General features: G+C 48.1%; 1 protein-coding gene across 2 annotated transcripts in view; it reads right to left on the reverse strand.

The window, feature by feature from the left end:
* The window catches only part of zbtb4 (zinc finger and BTB domain containing 4), a 32514-nt gene extending 18302 nt beyond the window's left edge, over positions 1-14212 (reverse strand). The window contains exon 1 of one of the 2 annotated variants that reach the window (XM_063187152.1): positions 14096-14212. The gene's annotated coding sequence lies outside the window, so the exon portion shown is untranslated. Of the gene's footprint in view, positions 1-3097; positions 3654-14095 lie in introns of those variants that run through there. The other variant, XM_063187151.1, reaches the window with a different exon arrangement.
* Positions 14213-17374: the final 3162 nt, after the last annotated feature.

The raw sequence follows: 17374 nt of genomic DNA on the forward strand, positions 1-17374 counted from the left end.
CAGCCTCCTGCCCTCTGGAAAGAGGTACAGGCGCCTCCGTTCCCGTACCACCCGGCTGGCGAGCAGCACACAATGCACCAAAGCGATCAAGATGCTGAACACTCAACCCACTCTCCCTCCACTGTCAGCCTCTAGCCAGCAAGGCCACTGACAACCCCCCCCCCCCCCCCTGTCAGCCTCTAGCCAGCAAGGCCACTGACAACCCCCCCCCCCCATCCCCCACCACCATATCTGCGACTGAACATTCCACCTGCACTACTATACTTGTGACTGAACTTTCAACCTGCACTAACTCAAAACATGCACACACACACACACACACACACACACACACACACACACACACACACACACACACACACACACACACACACACACACACACACACACACACACACAAGCACACTGCACTTTCTGCACTAAACCCAACATACACACACTGACACACACACACACAACCCACACACACACACACACACACACACACACACACACACACACACACACAACAACACACACACACACACACACACACACACAGACACACGAACACACACACAAGACGCACACCGCACCTTCTACCTGCACTAAACACATACACACACACACACACACACACACACACACACACACACACACACACACACACACACACACACACACACACACACACACACACACACACACACACACTGCTGCTGGTGTACTTGACAGACCTTTTTATATTTATTTTCTTCAAAATGCTACTATTACCATGTCAGAACGCTATAAAGGACTTTTTTTAGGAAAAGCACAAAAACACAACAAATACCTCTTAATGTATGTCCTCTACAAGTCTTCTGTTGTCCAGTCTTGCACTTTAAATGTCTGTATGAGCACTGTCTATGTCCATACTGTCTTAAGTCCATGTATAAGTACTGTCTATGTCTATACTGTCTATGTCCTTACCTTAATTAGTCTATGTCTGTATGGGAAAGCAAGAAATGTAATTTCAAATTCTTTGTATGACCAGTGCATGTAAAGAAATTGACAATAAAACCTACTTGACTTGACTTGACTTGACTTGGAAGTAATCACCACCACCACAACTACCAGTGCCAAGCCACTGGACACAGGAAAGGAGCAAAACGAGACAAACAAACAAACAAAAAAAGTGTCCAGACGTTGGTATCACAGTGGTGACCCCGCTGGAAGTAATTTGGTCGTCCCCCGCCCCCCCCTCGCGCCCTGCCAAATCATTTCCAGTGTGGCCTCGGCTTAACAGGTCTAGGGGAATTAGCACCGCGGTCTTGAGTCGCTCAATGGCCCCAAACGCAGTCACACATCCTTTAGCTGGAGCGTTTGGGGACAGTTACAGCTGGTCAGGCTTCTCACCGCGCATTAGCCCAAGCAGATGGCGTAGCGTAGAGCAGGCTGGTCTGCTCCTGTCCTGTCCTGTGTTCCGAGGCTAACCCACAGTGTGTTGCCCTCTGTGTTGTGTTGTGTTGTGTTGTGTTGTGTTGTGTTGTGTTGTGTTGTGTTGTGTTGTGTTGTGTTGTGTTGTGTCGTGTCGTGTCGTGTCGTGGTGTGGTGTGCTGTGCTCTGCTAGCTATCGGACAGTACTCGAATGTAAACTTTAAGGAAAATTAAACGAATACTTTTGGCTTCCGCCGAGTCGACTCGCCAGGATGATGACCTATGACCCCTAGTAGCCAGCGGGCATAATTTAGGCTCGTTCTGTCCAGAGAGCGAGAGAGCTCGCCACAGCAGGTGAGAGGAATGCAAGGTCTGCTAGAGAGCCTATTCTCCACACACACACCCCCCCTTTCGCCCTCAAGAAAAACCTGATTACAGAAACAAGAGGCAGGGTTGCAAGTGCAGTGTGTGTGTGTGTGTGTGTGTGGGGGGGGGTTGGGGGGGGGGGGGGGGGGGGGGGGGGGGGGGGGGGGGGGGGTTGGGGGGGGGGCAAAGGAAACAGCAATAAGGCTGCGTGACGTCAGTATGCCCTCCAAAGGTTTAGCAACAACACCTCACCACTCTAACACCATCCTCCCACTCCAACCCCACTATACTCCCCCCCCCAACCCCCACAACAAGGCCGACCGACCAAAACAGCCAAGCAAAACAGAGAGAGGGAGGGAGAGAGAGAGAGAGAGGAGGCTATTCCTAATGACACAGCAGCCTCAGAAGGAAGAGGACCAAGCCTGATGGGAAAAAGAAGAGAACTCGAGCTCTAAAGACTCTTCGAAGCCGCATGAAACAAGTATGTGCAAGTCCGACACGCAACCTGTCGCTGTCGTTATCAAGTTGATTGAAATGGACCCGTTAAAGGCCATGACAGAAATACACAGGAAAAAACACACACACACAAGGTTTCCCAAAATACAAAGCCCACGTCATTCCTAATGTGTTCTATGACGTGCGCACAACATCTCGTTCCCGGAGCGGCTCAAATCAGCCAGGACTAGGAAGGAACGTCTCTGTATTTTGCTCTTTTTCTTTTTTTTCTCCCCCTGAAGAATGACAAAGAAGTTTCTGCGTATTTAGCCTGGAATTACAGTGCGAGTCATCGTCCCTGAAAAAAGAAACTGCGTGGTTCGCCAGCGACACAGGAGAGGATAAGGGAGACAGGCTCACATTAGCACACACACACACACACACACACACACACACACAGCCCCACAAACACGCATAAACCAATACACACACACACACACACACACACACACACACACACACACACACACACACACACACACACACACACACACACACACACACACACACACACACACACACACACACACACACACACACACACACACACACCCCAACAGCCCCTCAAAACACACATAAACCAATACACCCACACAGCCCCCCAAACACGCAATAACCAATACACACATACACACTCACACTCAACACACCCACATACACTGAACAAAAACAACAACAACAGCAGCAGTAGCAGTACTTCAGTGGTAGGGAAGGCAAAGCAACCTAGCAGCGTAAATAAAAAAGAGGAAGACAATACAAAATCTAGCAGCCAGCTACCAGCTTGCCTCTCTCCTCCACTCTCTTTCTCGGCTAGGCAAGCACACACAACAAGACAACGTACCTCGGAAAACCTCCTGCTGCATCTCGGCTGCGATGTGTGTTCTCTCTCTCTCTCTCTCTCTCTCTCCCCTCTCCCTCTCCCTTGCTCGCTCTGCCTCTCTCTCTCTCGCTCTTGCCTGCTCGCTCTCTCTCTCTGTCGCTCACTTGCTCACCCCCTTTTGCTGTGTGCACTCGTCTGCGTGCGTGTGTGTGTGAGGGAGAGAGAGCACAGGGAGAAACGCGCACACACACAGGCGCTCACACACACATATACACACGCACTCACAGGCGAGCTGTGTGTGTGTGTAGAGACAGAGGGCAGGAACGGCTCTCACACTCTGACTCTCTCTCTCTCTCTCTCTCCCTTTATCCCCCCTCCTCTTTCCCCTTCGCTCTCTCTCTCTCCCTCTCTCTCTCTCGCGTTGCAACTCTCGCCTGCCTGCTCTCGTCTCGCTCTCTCTCTTTCTCTCTCTCTCTCCCTCTATCGCCTAGCTTCTGCTCTCTCTCTCCCTCCCTCTTTCTCACTTCAGTTTGCCGCTGACACATGATTCTGGGTGCTTTTTTTTGTACTTTTTTCCAGCAAGTGTTTTTTTTTTCATCAACTGCCCCCCAACTGCCCCCCCACCCCAGCAAACACCCATCACCCCCCCCCCCCCTCCCCCCAACAAACTACCCACCCTCCCTCCCCAACTCTTATTCTGATTTCGCTCTTCTCATTCTATTTGGAAGTATTGTTCTTCACAAACACACACACACACACACACACACACACACACACACACACACACACACACACACACACACACACACACACACACACACACACACACACACACATACAGACACACACACACACACACACACATACATGCACACACACACACACACACTATATACACAAAGCCTGGCGATAGAGAAGGAAAGAGGCAGTACGAAGGGAGGGAGGGAGAGAGGGAGCGAGAGAGAGAGAGAGAGAGAGAGAGAGAGAGGACGCCATTTAAGCAGTTTGTTACGAGCACTGCCAGTCCCCAAAATGGCTGAAAACAAACAGGAGCTGTGCCAACATAAAAAAGCTTGGGTACTGGGAGACACGGAACGAGAGAGAGAGGAGATAAAGGGAGAGAGGAAGAGAGAGAGAGAGAGAGCGGAGGACAGAGTGAGTGGAGAGAGAGAGACAGAGAGACAGAAAGAGAGAGAGAGGCAGTTAGGAGTCCAGTGTGTGTGTGTGTGTGTGTGTGTGTGTGTGTGTGTGTGTGTGTGTGTGTGTGTGTGTGTGTGTGTGTGTGTGTGTGTGTGTGTGTGTGTGTGTGTGTGTGTGTGTGTGTGAGAGAGGGAGACGCACACACGGAGGACAGACAATGCCAGGGTGGAAGCACTACGCTTTAATAAGTGAAGTTGAAAGGACTTGCGGAGGAGAGAGAGAGAGAGAGATCAAAGTGGCCAAGGGGGCAGAGCGAAGCGAAGCGAAGCGGGCGAGAGGGCCAGAGAGAGAGACTGAGACCGCTGCACCAGACACTGGGTTCACGTCTCTCCAGCCAGCCCCCGTGCCCTGACTGACACCATGGGCACCGGGCAGGGGGACAAGGTTGAAGTCATGATGGGAGAGCACTCCACTCGAGCCTCTGGCTCTCACTGGCTGGTGCCACTCAGGGTATACGGTGCATGGGTACTTTTCCCCCGGGGGCCCTTCTCTTGGCCTGCGGTACCTCTGGCCTTGTGTGGAGCGCATGGGGCATGGAGTGTCCTTCAGCTGCTGATAGCCAAGGCCTGGTTGAACAGAAGAGCACCGCTGTCCTGAAACGTTACTAAGGCGCGCAAGGGCACTCGTGGGGGATGATTTTACTTTGGGTGTTCATCTGCTACGCGGGTGAAGTCAGAATGCAAAAGAAAAAGGAATTCGGACGTGACACTCAAAAGTATAATAAAAGGTCTGGCCAGGCGAGCTATACTGGCACCACACAATTCAGGAAACTGAGGGTTGTGGCTGGGATCAAACCGTTGTCATTCAAAATGCATCTATACGCTAAGAACAACCAGGGCAGGACCTGCCGTGGCCTAACTAGGATGCTGGTACTAGGATACTATGCCGGCGATCCGGGTTTGATTCCGGCCCGGGTCATGTGCCAATCCTTCCCCGTCTCTCTCTCCCCACTCATTTCTTGTCTTTCTTCCACTGTCCTCTCGTTCCACTTCCACTTCCACTGTCCTGTCAAAATGAAGGCTAAAAAGACCTTTAAAAAAGGCCCTAAAAGACCAATTAGGGCAACACTGATCTGCAACACCGATTCAACCAGGAAGAAAAATGGCCTTTAATATTTAGATGGAAACGAATGCGCAGATTCTAGAATGCACGCCATTCCACGAGTGGAACGCCGTATAGTCATTGAACATGTAACTACCATAGCACTATACTACTACAACATAACACAGGGCCTTTAGTAATGCGGTACGACTTGGTCAGTGCCATTCTGGTGACAACAAATTTGTAATGCAGTGTCTTAACGGGTTAAAAGTACATGGGCCTACATACGCGCTGTGGCCATGTTAGGTGCCATGTTAACCTTTTTAACCTAACTGCAGCCTCTTCAGTGGGGAGACGTGGCTCACATATCCTGGACATGATACGAGCGGCCCACAAAGTTCAACTTCCCTATTATGCATTTTTTATTGACATTCGTCACCTCAGTGACATTTTGGAGCCTACTGGTCTTCATCGTCAGGCTGCAGTTGGCTGGCTCGAAGCGTCCTTTGGCGTGAGGAAGCGCTTGAATAAAAAGTGAAATAGGGAGCTGAAGTGCGTGTGGACCTCTTCTGTTCTTGTATTTCTTGGATTTCGTCTTCTTTTTTTGGTCCAGGACCTGTTTAAATTATAGATGCCTGCGCCCTCTTCTTCCCATCAGGCTTTCCCATAGTACAGGACATTCTTGGCTACCCGTTGCAACCAACTACTGAAGAGAAGAGAAGAGAAGAGAAGAGAAGAGAAGAGAAGAGGCACTATGAGGAGGAGAGCGAAGATGAGAGGAAGAGCGGCGAGGCAACGAGAGGAAGAGTGACCGTTGGAATATTCATAAGCCTCTTTTTTTCCCCTTCTCGCCATTCTTTGTGGCATTTTTGAACATCCCACCAAACCTACCCCCCCCCCCCCACCCTCCTCACCTCCTTCTCCCAACCCAACCCACTGAACCACCCCACCACCCGTTGCACGTTCCTCTCCTACTCCCTCTCTCCCTCCTTTCTCTTCCGATCCCTCTTTCTCCCTCTCCCCCGCTCCCTCTCTCTTTCTGTATCCCCCACTCTCTCAGTCTTCCTCATTGTACACCAGCCCGGCAGCAGCCTTGTCTCCATGGGAACTGTGCTGGGATTGGGTGTTGTTCCTGTGACCTCCCTGGCTTTCGGAGGAACTTTGGTGCTCCACCCCCCCCCCCCCCCCTCCTCTTCCTTCCCTTCCTTCCTTCCTCCCAGTGCACTCCTCTTCTCTTGCTCCAGAGGAGAGAAAGGTGTAGAGTGTGTTAGAGACCACTGATCCGTGATTCGAAACTAACCAACGGTTTAGCGCCCCTAAAGTTAAAATTTACTGCACAGTTTAATTATTTCCATGTATATAGTTATCAACTCTCTATTAAGACCTATTCATATCCTGCATGTGAGACGGATGTAGATACCTGGCATTTTTGCACACTGTCGCACATGGTTGATATTGAGATTGTGGTTAAAATTGATAAAAAAACAACACTAAAAAGTGCACTCCAGATAAAATGAACAGAGGAGTACAGAGGAGTGCTGAGGATAACAGAGTTACTGAGGATAACATGTAAGCTCTCACAGAGGTATCGTAGCATCAACAACATTCCCAAAACAGGGATCTCCGCTGTCGGATGTGGCGTTCCATAATGGAAAACCGCCTGCAGAGCCTGCAGAGCAGCAAAGTATTTCCCTCCAAATACCATTCGCTAACCATTTTCCGTCTGAGAATGACAATGTTGGTCAAATTATCAGTATCGACGACTCATTCCTCCCAAACTAAAAATTCACGAGCACTTGTGTGAGACTTAACAAGGAGATTAGTGTTCCTCGTCCTCTTGGACACCCTGTCACCAAGCCAGTGTCCTCAAATTGATGTCATCTTTCATCTTTTTAGTCCCGTCTCGAGTTCTATCCAAAAACACGTTCTGTTAGATCCTCGAGGCGATCTTGAATGTTATTAATCAAAGGATGTTTTTTTGTAGTTTTTTGGGGGTGGGGTTGGTGGTGGTGGTGTGGGGGAGTGACATCTGGGTCAGTAGACACTTAGTGAAGCAGTGGGCCAGCGAGGCAGCGCAGCGTGAAAGAGGAAAGGACGTGCGGGGCTGGGCAGAGCAGGCCTCCTGGTGGGCATCTGGGGAGAGAGGAGTGGAGAGGAGGAGGACGAGGAGGAGGAGGAGGAGGAGGAGGAGGGAGGTGGAGGAGAGGAGGAGAAGGATGACGAGAAGGAGGAGGAGAAGGACGACGAGAAGGAGGAAGAGGATATAGAAGGAGGAGGAGAGAAGTGGAGGAGAAGAGGAGAAGTAGGAAGACGAGGATGAGGAGGAAGAGAGTGGAGAAGGAGAAAGAGGAGTAGATGGAGGAGGAGGAAGAAGTAGAGAGGGGAGAGGTGGGGTGAGGTGAGAGGTGAATGGGTGAGACGGGTTTGGTGAGTATCTCGGGGAACGATGAGAAGAGGAGGAGGAAGAGAGGGGTTACATGTTTGGAGGGGCGTGGTGGGAGAAATGGATGGGGAGTGTGAGTGAGTATCTGGGGAAAGAAATGGAGAGGAGGAAGAGGAGAAGGGTTGGAGGGTGGGTGGGAGTGGTGGAAAAGAGGGGTGTGTGGGGTCTGGTGAGTATCTGGGGAAGATTAGAGGAGAAGGAGGAGGAGAAGGAAGAGCGGGAAGAGAGGTGTTGGAGGGTCGGGTGGGAGAGGTGTACTGGGTGTGTGTTGGGGTGTCTTCGGGTCTGGTGGGCTGTTGAAAGCGACAAGGACAACATAGCCATGAGCTATGAGCGTGAGGAAGAAACAGCTACGTTTAACTGAGTTAAGTTGTCCAGAACGTATGTATGTCCACCACCACCAACAACAACCTTCCACCCCTTCCCCACCACCATGACGGACACAGAGACAACATAGGAGACAAGCGATAAGCCACAGGATGGATGAATGGCTGGGGATGAACAAGCCTCATGCATTGCAGCCAACCAGGCCATGTGTTACTATCGTCAAGCGGCAGTTGCCTGTGTGACGGAACAACCAGGTATCTGGTGCTAGTAATGGCCAATTATAGCACTCATGAACAAATGCTCAAACGTGTTCTCTGCCTGCTCTGCTGAGTATGAATATAAATATGAATGCAGTCCAGTTAAGAGAAATAGACAGAAGGATGGTGGGGGATGAGTTTGCTCATTCTTGGCCCTTGGCCCTATAAATAGAGGAAATGAATAGCTTCACTGACATTCAGAATAGCCAACTATCAAAACCGTGACTTTCTCCTGTCCCCACTCCCCACATGAATCATTACCCCACTACCAAAGCAGTCATGATCAACCACAATCATTGTCGCTATGGCCTTTAACTTTTCTGTGTCTCCACTCTACAACCATTAACCACTTTCCCCACTACCAAAGCCGCCACATTTCACCAAAATCATGTTGCTATGACCTATAACATTCTGTCTCCATGTTACAACCACTAATCCCTTTGCACCACTACCGAAGCAGCCATGTTTGAGCATTCTTGGTTGTCGCTATGGCCTAGACCGTGGAAAGAACACGTAAGCGCATCAGATGACGGAAATGACCATAAGGGAAAGGTCAAAGGTTAATTCAAAGCACTGTGATCACAAGGTGGTCAAACACGCACACGCACATGCACACGCGCGCGCACACACACTCACGCACACACACACACACACGCACATGCACACTCACACGTGCACACACACACATGCTGGGCTGCTATTACGCCGGACAGCTTGCAAAGACACACAGGAGTAAAAATAAACATATTGTCCGTGATAGGTGTTAGAGGGAGGCCGACTTTCATTAACGTTCCGCGCTGTCCAAGGGGTGTCGTAGGAAAGACTGCCTAGAGGAAGGACTTGCGTACAGTCCGGTCCGTTACGGGCGGCCGGGTAATGTTTTGAAGGAATCTCTATGATCCGTGAGCGAAGCCCGGAGCCATATTTTTCTGCAAGGGGAAAAGGACAAGAGAGAAAGAGGAGGGAAGCGGAACAAGAACTGCCAAGAGAGAGAGAGAGAGAGAGAGAGAGAGAGAGAGAGAGAGAGAGAGAGAGAAAGGAAGAGAGGGAAATTGAGAAAGTGAGGAAAGAAGAGAGAAAGGGAGATAGAGATTGTTAAAAAAGAGAGAAACGGCAGTAGAGAGAGCAGGAGGAGGAGAGAGACAGGAGAAGGATAGAGAGAGAGTGACTGAGAAAGAGTGAAGAAGAGAGAGAGGGAGGGAGGGAGGGAGGGAGGGAGGGAGAGAAACGAGAGAGAGAGAGAGAGAGAGAGAGAGAGAGAGCAAGCATAGAGAAAAGATTGGTGGAAAATCATCTGGGAGGGGTGCCTGATAGGGGGGGTGGCGGAGCTGATGGTGCGGTGGAGGGGTGTGCAGGCGAGGGGGGACGCGAGGAGGAGAGACGGAGAGAGGAGTGGAGTGGAGAGGAGAGGAGTGGAGAGGAGCTAGTTTTTCCACTGCCAGGGAAAGAACGGCTAAATCAAATTAATTAGCTTCTTCATCTCCAGGCAGCTACTCAGGCATGCTGTACCGGGAGAGCCAGAGAGAAAGAGGAGAATGCGGAGAGGGGTGGGGAGGGGTGGGGGGACGTATCCTGGCCGTGTTGCTGCTGCTGCTGTCGGTGGTGGTGGTAAGGGGGCGCATGCAGAGAGGGGGCTGGGGTGGTTGGGAGGGGGTGGCGGCAGGCAGTGGCGGTGGTGAATGCCCTGTTGTGTATGTGCGCCATTCAGTGGAGATGGGTGGTGCTGCTGCTGGATGGCGTTCGGTGGCAGTGTGGTGTGGGAATGGGGTGGTGCGTGCGAGCATGTGTGCGTGCGTGCGTGTGGCCGAGCGTGTGACTGCGTGTCTCTGTGTGTGGTGGGTGGGTGAGGGGGTAGAAGGGGGGGGGGGGGTATAATTGTCTGATAAGGGGGAGGATTGTTTTTGCTGCATGCATGGAACACAGTGAGGCTCAGTCCCTGGAGTACAGTACCGTGAGGGCCACCCCAAGGGCCACAACATCCAGTCGTACGTATAGCTATACTATACACTATGCACATGCATGTACGCAGGGAAGCTGACAGGGGGCCAACAAAGGGGTCAGCTGTCCCGGGCCCAGGGTGAGCGGGGGCCCAGAATTGGGTCCTCATCATTGCATTGTGTGTATTGGATTCGGGGGTGGTTTTGTCCCGGACCTGGCCAAAGCTGTCAGTGGCCCTGTACGATAGTACTGTACGTACGTGTTTGTATGTAAGTAATTTATGTATGTATGCGCTGTGTGCATGTATGCGCGTTATTCATGAGACCGGTCTCGGCTGCCTATCTGCGCCACAGCTCCTCTTCCTCTACTGCAGTCATGGCTGCCGAGTGCTGCTGCCGTTACTGCTGCTGCTGCTGCTGGTACTAGCGTCGCTGTCGTCAACACCCCGTCCGTGCCTTTCCCATCCTGCCTCTTTAAATAGAACCCACTTCAAGGCGATGCGCGCCGAGATGCATGGGCAGAAAATGGAATGAGCCGGAATAAGGAGAGAGAGCAAGCGAGAGGGACAGAGAGAGAGAGAGAGAGAGAGAGAGAGAGAGAGAAAAGGAGAGAGTGCGACAGTAAGAGAGGGAGATATAGAAAGTCTGTCTGTCTGTGTGTGTGTGCGTGTGTGTGTGTGTGTGTGTGTGTGTGTGCGTGCGTGTGTGTGTGCGTGCGTGCGTGCGTGTGTGTCAGGGAGGCAGAGAGAGAGAGAGAGAGAGAGAGAGAGAGAGAGAGAGAGAGAGAGAGAGAGAGAGAGATTGGGACATGGGATTATTTGAAAAGGTCGATGCCGAGAGCGAGAGAGACAGATGTTTTTGGTAGAGCATCTATAAAACACGCGGAACTGAAACAAAACGCATTTGGAGAGGGATATTCATTGGCGTTTTTTTTTTAAAAAAACCTCCACCATCCCAAACATAGAAAAGTAGACCAAAAACAACATTATTCAGAGCATCATCATCAGCATGATGGATAAGAATGGAAGGACAGGCAGATGGTCAGACACAATGGCAACACGCCAAAACGAGAAGCCACCCAGGAGATGGAGGAACCAAAAAAAACTCTGTGTGTGTGTGTGTGTGTGTGTGTGTGTGTGTGTGTGTGTGTGTGTGTGTGTGTGTGTGTGTGTGTGTGTGTGTGTGTGTGTGTGTGTGTGTGTGTGTGTGTGTGTGTGTGTGTGTGCGCTTGTGTGTGTGTGGTCCTGCCGTAGCAATGCATGGACAGGATAGAAAGAGTCTGGCCAGCATTTGGGCCTGATTATCTTGTGTGCGTCTGCTGGCTTAATGAAGAAGACAGTGACCAGCCAATTGCCTTGGGGCTTAGACAGGTACGATCAAGGCCCAAAACAAAATGCTGAATAAGACGATGACCAGAAAGGAGAGAGAGAGAGAGAGAGAGAGAGAGAGAGAGAGAGAGAGAGAGAGAGAGAGAGAGAGAGAGAGAGAGAGAGAGAGAGAGAGAGAGAGAGAGAGAGAGAGAGAGAGAGAGAGAGAATGTGTGGGGGAGTGGTCTGGCCATGGTGAAAGAAAGTGAGTCACTCAGTTCTGCTGGGATGGGAGGAGTAGTGAGGAGGAGAAGGGAACGAGAGGAGAGGAGAGGAGAGGAGAGCAGAGGAGAGGAGAGGAGAGGAGAGCAGAGGAGAGGAGAGGAGAGGAGAAGGGCCGCCGTGGCTCTGACCATGTCCCGACTTGGCACTCTCCAAAGAGACCAGAGATTAATACTAAGCCGATTGAAATGGGGAGGTGGACTCAAGTGCAATTAATTTAGCACCCCAGTTCGCCCCCCCCCTTTGGAACAGACCGTTAACTATTCAGCAGCATGAACTATATGCTGGGCAGCGCCTGCCCTGTCATTGGCCAAAATCATGTAGGCCCATATGTATAATAGGCTATAAAAAAATAGGGTAGGGTCCCTTGAAAAAGACTTCATGAACTACCTAATCATAAACAGAATATTTACCAATGTTTGTAAATGAGTAAGATCAAACCTACAGCTGCACAGCAGGATGGAAATTGCTTTAGCTGTGCTGTGTCTACGGTGTTAAAATAGTGTTTTTACTCATTGCATGTTATTGTTATGTTAATTAGTTCATCATTCACAGTGTTTACAACGCTTTTGAAAAAAAAAACCCTGAAAAGTAAAAAAAAAAAAAAAAAAAGTATAATGAAATACGTTGAGAAAACAATTGTGGATTTGAATGTGTCAGCCAAGGACAAGGGCCTACCAGGTCTTGGCCCAGGGGCCCAACAGCCAAGGGGGCCCTGAAGCCCAAGCTTCCACGCTACAATCTCAATATCACTGTCATAAGACCTATACTAGGTTGTTATTCACTCCTGACTTAAAATAAAAAGAAAAAATCCATCCCTGTTGTCAACTTTATTTTATGCACATTTGAGAGGCCTAGTGTAACACAGTTTAAGATAAGATAAATGCAAGGTTTGGTCTTTCCTTTAGGCTATAACTGGTGCATGACATAATTTTTCTAAGCAGGTACAGACAAATTTACTTCCCTGCCCTTTAGCTGTTTGCATTATACACAGATGATCTAATCTAATCGTCTGCTGAGTAAGACCGAAAATGAATACACTGATTAAAAAACCCCAAGACAAACAAACAAAAAACATCAAAAGCTCAAGGCCCGGATTGGTTTCTGTGGAGGGCACTGGTGAGCTATCTTTTTTTCTTTTTTTCACAACATCTGCGGAGAACGGTAACATCATGAAAACAAACAGTGGCGGGAACAGGACATTCCCTTCCTCCCCCCTCCCTCCTTCCACTCCTCCTATCCCTGCGGCTGCCTGCCGGGATTCCTGACGTCTGAAGGCCTCACTTGTTTTCTGATGAGCGAGAGAGAGCGGCGCGGTGGTGGCTCAGTGCTCTCAACAACTCCCCACCTTTACTTTCTCTGCCGTTTGTTTATAGCTTCATAGCAGTCTAAGGTGTGTTCTAGTTTGGTTCTCTTCTTTTCTTCAACTCTAACCTAGGTTTTCTTCCTTGTAATTACCCATTAGTTTATCACTTTGGATTTAGATCAAATAGAAAGGCCTACAATGAAATATGGAATTATAACCCCCCCTAAAAAAGGAAATAAAAAAAAACTGTGAGAAACCAGTCATACCACCGCTGTGGTCCATAACTAAACACGAGATTTGAAACTGGGTCAACATGGATTTAAATCTATATTCCATTATCCTGACAATGATTCTATCACATATTGTGTAATTTTGTTAGACTACTGTTAGACTGCAGTGCTCTGTTATCATAAAATGTATGATCAAAACCAAGAGTCCATCGTGCTATCAAACTATGATTGTTATGTAATATGACTACCAGCAGTACCCTTTCCGCCATGTCTTCGCTTGTCTGAAAGCACAATTCAAAGTTCAGAGGTCAAAAATAGCCTTTGGACGGAAGGGGCAGAGGAGGAAATGGCTCGGTACAGGGGGGGGGGGGTCATGGCCTGTTGCCTGGCCGTCGAAGAGAACACTGAAATAGAACAGTGAACTTCAATTGGCACTATGAAATTAGTATCAGTAATGTATCACAGTCACACAGCTGATCTGCACCGAGCTCAGGGAGTTCCCTAGTTCTCATTTAACATTCAATCACTGCAATGACGCTGTGCCAAAATGTCACAGGCTTGTGCTTATGACAAGCTTATTTGCCATACCACCCAGACACAAGCTTGTGCCTATGACAAGTTTATTTTCCATACCACCCAGGTCGTGATGCCACCCACAATCGTGTCGTCTCTGTGTAAGTGGTGCCTACCTTTCATTGCAATGGCCTTTTCTTCAGGCAGCATCCAGGTCCCCGGGGCCAATATGGACTCCCTCTCTCTCATCTGTCTCCGTCCTGCGGCGAGGCAGGCTACGCAGCTGACGCTCTCTCTTCTCTAAGCTCAGCTGCTGCTCTCCGTTCTTTTCTTTCTTCCGTGTTCGCCTGCTATTCTGTGCCTCAGAGCCCCCTCCTCCCTCCCCCCTTTCCCTCCTCTCCCACCCACCCACATCTCCATCCCTATGTGCCAGCTCACCGCCTGTCACACACACACACACACACACACACACAGGAAGCCACCGCCGGCAGAGAGCCCCCCCATGGTTAAATGCAGCCAGAAGTAGATGCCAGGCACACACTCCCATTACATCTGTAAGCCTTCTGGGCTTTCAGTCAAACATGTACAAATGTGCATTATCATGCGTTCTATTTAGGCCTCCCAGGGTACAGATGCAGCCCAGGGTGCCCAGTCAGACATTTATCTAATACCTATTGGGCTTTCAGTCAAACATGCGTAATATGCATTTTCATGTGTTCTATTTAGGCATTCCGCAGGCCTTGCACGAGTTGCAACCTAGGGTGCCCAGTGTGTGACAGCTATTTACCTAATACATTTGCATCCCATTTGAAATTCATATTCACTGTGGGTGAAACCCAAATGTCCAAAATGTCATTAGAGGTGTGTTCAAAATGTCGTTAAATTAAAATCATCGCAGGCCTCTATGGTAAACATCAAATGGTGATGCACATTATCTAGAGGTTGTTGGCCCTAAACAGTAGAAAGATGAAGTGAGCAGAGGAAAAATGAAAATTACTATTTGTTTAGTTGAAACCAAATCAACATGCAAAGGTAGGCCTATATATATTTTCTAAAAGGCTGGCAAGAATCTCAAACTGGCTCCAATGCAAAATAAATCCAAGTAGAAAATGTCACCTAAATAATACTATGGAAATCTATTTTAATTGGTTTTATTTTTGTTTGTTTTTTTTGCCTTCAATATTACAAGGGCTGAAGAGTTGGTTGGGAGAGAGAGATGGAGAAGGGTTAGGAAATGACCTTTGGGCCAAAATTGAACCCTGGTCTCTGGCTTACCAGTGTGGCGTTACAGTTTTACAAATTAATATTCTAACTTTGTACTCAGTTAACATGCATAATAAATATGCATATGTACATGTTCTGTTCAGTAATCCCACAACACAGTACAGGGATGCAACCTCGGTGGCACACTATGTGCCAGAGCCATTTATCCTACCTATGCACCCTATTTCACATTCATAGCCACTGAGGGTGAAACGCTAATGGTAGATTTAGGATTGACATTAGTGGTGCATTTCCCCCCCCCCCCCTTTTTTTTTTCTTTTTTCGATTTGATAGGACAGAGTGAGAGGTGGACAGGAAGCGAATTGGGAGAGAGACGGGGAGGGGTCGGCAAAGGACCCGGGCCGGGAATCGAAAGCATGGCAGGCGAGTGCCATAGCGGTTGGCCACAGCAGGGCCTAGTGCCTAGTAGCGCATTCAATGGGGAAATACATCTCATCAGGCCTTTTATTATACACAACATGTCATGACACTGTTTCATCACATATTATTGTAATATTTAGAGGTTGTTGCCAATACCCAGTCTTATTCCTAGTCCTTGTTTTTGTGTGCCGTGTTGTGTTATGCGGCAACAATGTGTATGTCCAAGTCAAGACCATTTTCCCTCAGGCAGAATAAAGAATCTTTTAATCTAGTCTGTACAAAGATGTCCACCACACTTGATTACTGAAACTAAATCAACATGTTAAAGGAACAGACCACCCTTTTTTGATTTTCACATATTTTCAGTATTTCCAAGCATTATTTATGAATGTGCATATAATTTTCGTCTATGTGTTTGCACTGCCCCGTTTAACAGTATAGCCACATTAGGCAAAGCAATGCAAGTCTATGGTACAAAATAAAACACAATCAAATGTACTTATAAACCATTTTAAAATTAATGTAAAATTCACTGGAGTGTAAAACAGCAATTTAATTCCGTCCAGTGACCACTTGTGGCTTGATGCTAAAGATACCAGTTACTTCCAGTGATTATGCTAAGCTATGCTAATAATTCTGATCCAATAAATCTAAGTACTGAAAACACTGAGACGAAAATGATATGCACATTCATGAATAATGTTGGGAAATACTGCAAATATGTGAAAATCAAAAAAGGGTGGTCTGTTCCTTTAAGGTCAAATTAAAAAAAAAAAAAAGACTAGCAAGATCCCCAAAATGGCTCACATGTACAATGGGCCCACATTAAGAAAAAAAAGTTTAAATCATACTTATCTATTTTTAATAACAGTTTTACAAAATGTTGAGGGAAAAAATCCTGTCAGCCTTTGTACTCGTACCCTTTCATTTGTTCACTGGGATCATTGATTCAATCATGTTGTTTCGCAGGCCATCCTACAGACCAAAGCCTTTAACCACCAGGCATTTCTGGAAACCACCTTGGTGTTAGCCATTGCTGGTCTCTCTGGGGCAGTTTAACCACAAGACGGCGCCCGAAAGCATGAACTTGATTGCATTGCGCAACACTTTGAACCCTATGTGCAGTACCATGAAATTCCACTGGGTGTAGATATATGGACACCGACAGACACACAGGGGGGAGATTATGGGGAGTTTACTTGATGGTCACCTGTTAAAAAATGACTACCTTTCGTGTGAAAAGAAATAAATGGGAATATTTCCAGTATATTTGTAGTGATGTAGAACACAATGTAATAACACCATTGACACCAAACCATTGTATGAGGCTGGAACAGAGACTAGGCCAGGAAAGTAAGTTGGGTGAACTTTGTGACCAAAAGCATTTCTAAAATGAACATAACCATTGACAAAAAATTATATGACAATACAAAAGGAGGAAATAGAAGGCAATTAGACAAGAGGTGTGTTTAACAGTTTTAATTTGGCAATAATTTTGTACAAAGACAAGAAGTGTTCCTTACACAAACGTCACAGTCAGACAGGTACACGCATGACTGAAGAACTTGTTAGCATAGATACACCTGGATGAATATGAAAGGTAAAAACGTCAGAAACACAGGTGCCATGTTCAGGAGCAATCATTTCTAAAGCTGTGATGGGCCACCGCTCATCTGTTTAGAAGGTGCAGGATTCAGTAGAAATTTCTGTATAAAAAGGAGACAATCCGCACACTTCAGGTCTATTTTTGTGCAAAGAAGCTTTACTGACTTGCAAGCTTTCGGTCCTTTGGAGCAATCATTTAAAAAAAG

This window comes from Engraulis encrasicolus, chromosome 21 (assembly GCF_034702125.1).
Source record: "Engraulis encrasicolus isolate BLACKSEA-1 chromosome 21, IST_EnEncr_1.0, whole genome shotgun sequence".
Classification (NCBI taxonomy): domain Eukaryota; kingdom Metazoa; phylum Chordata; class Actinopteri; order Clupeiformes; family Engraulidae; genus Engraulis; species Engraulis encrasicolus.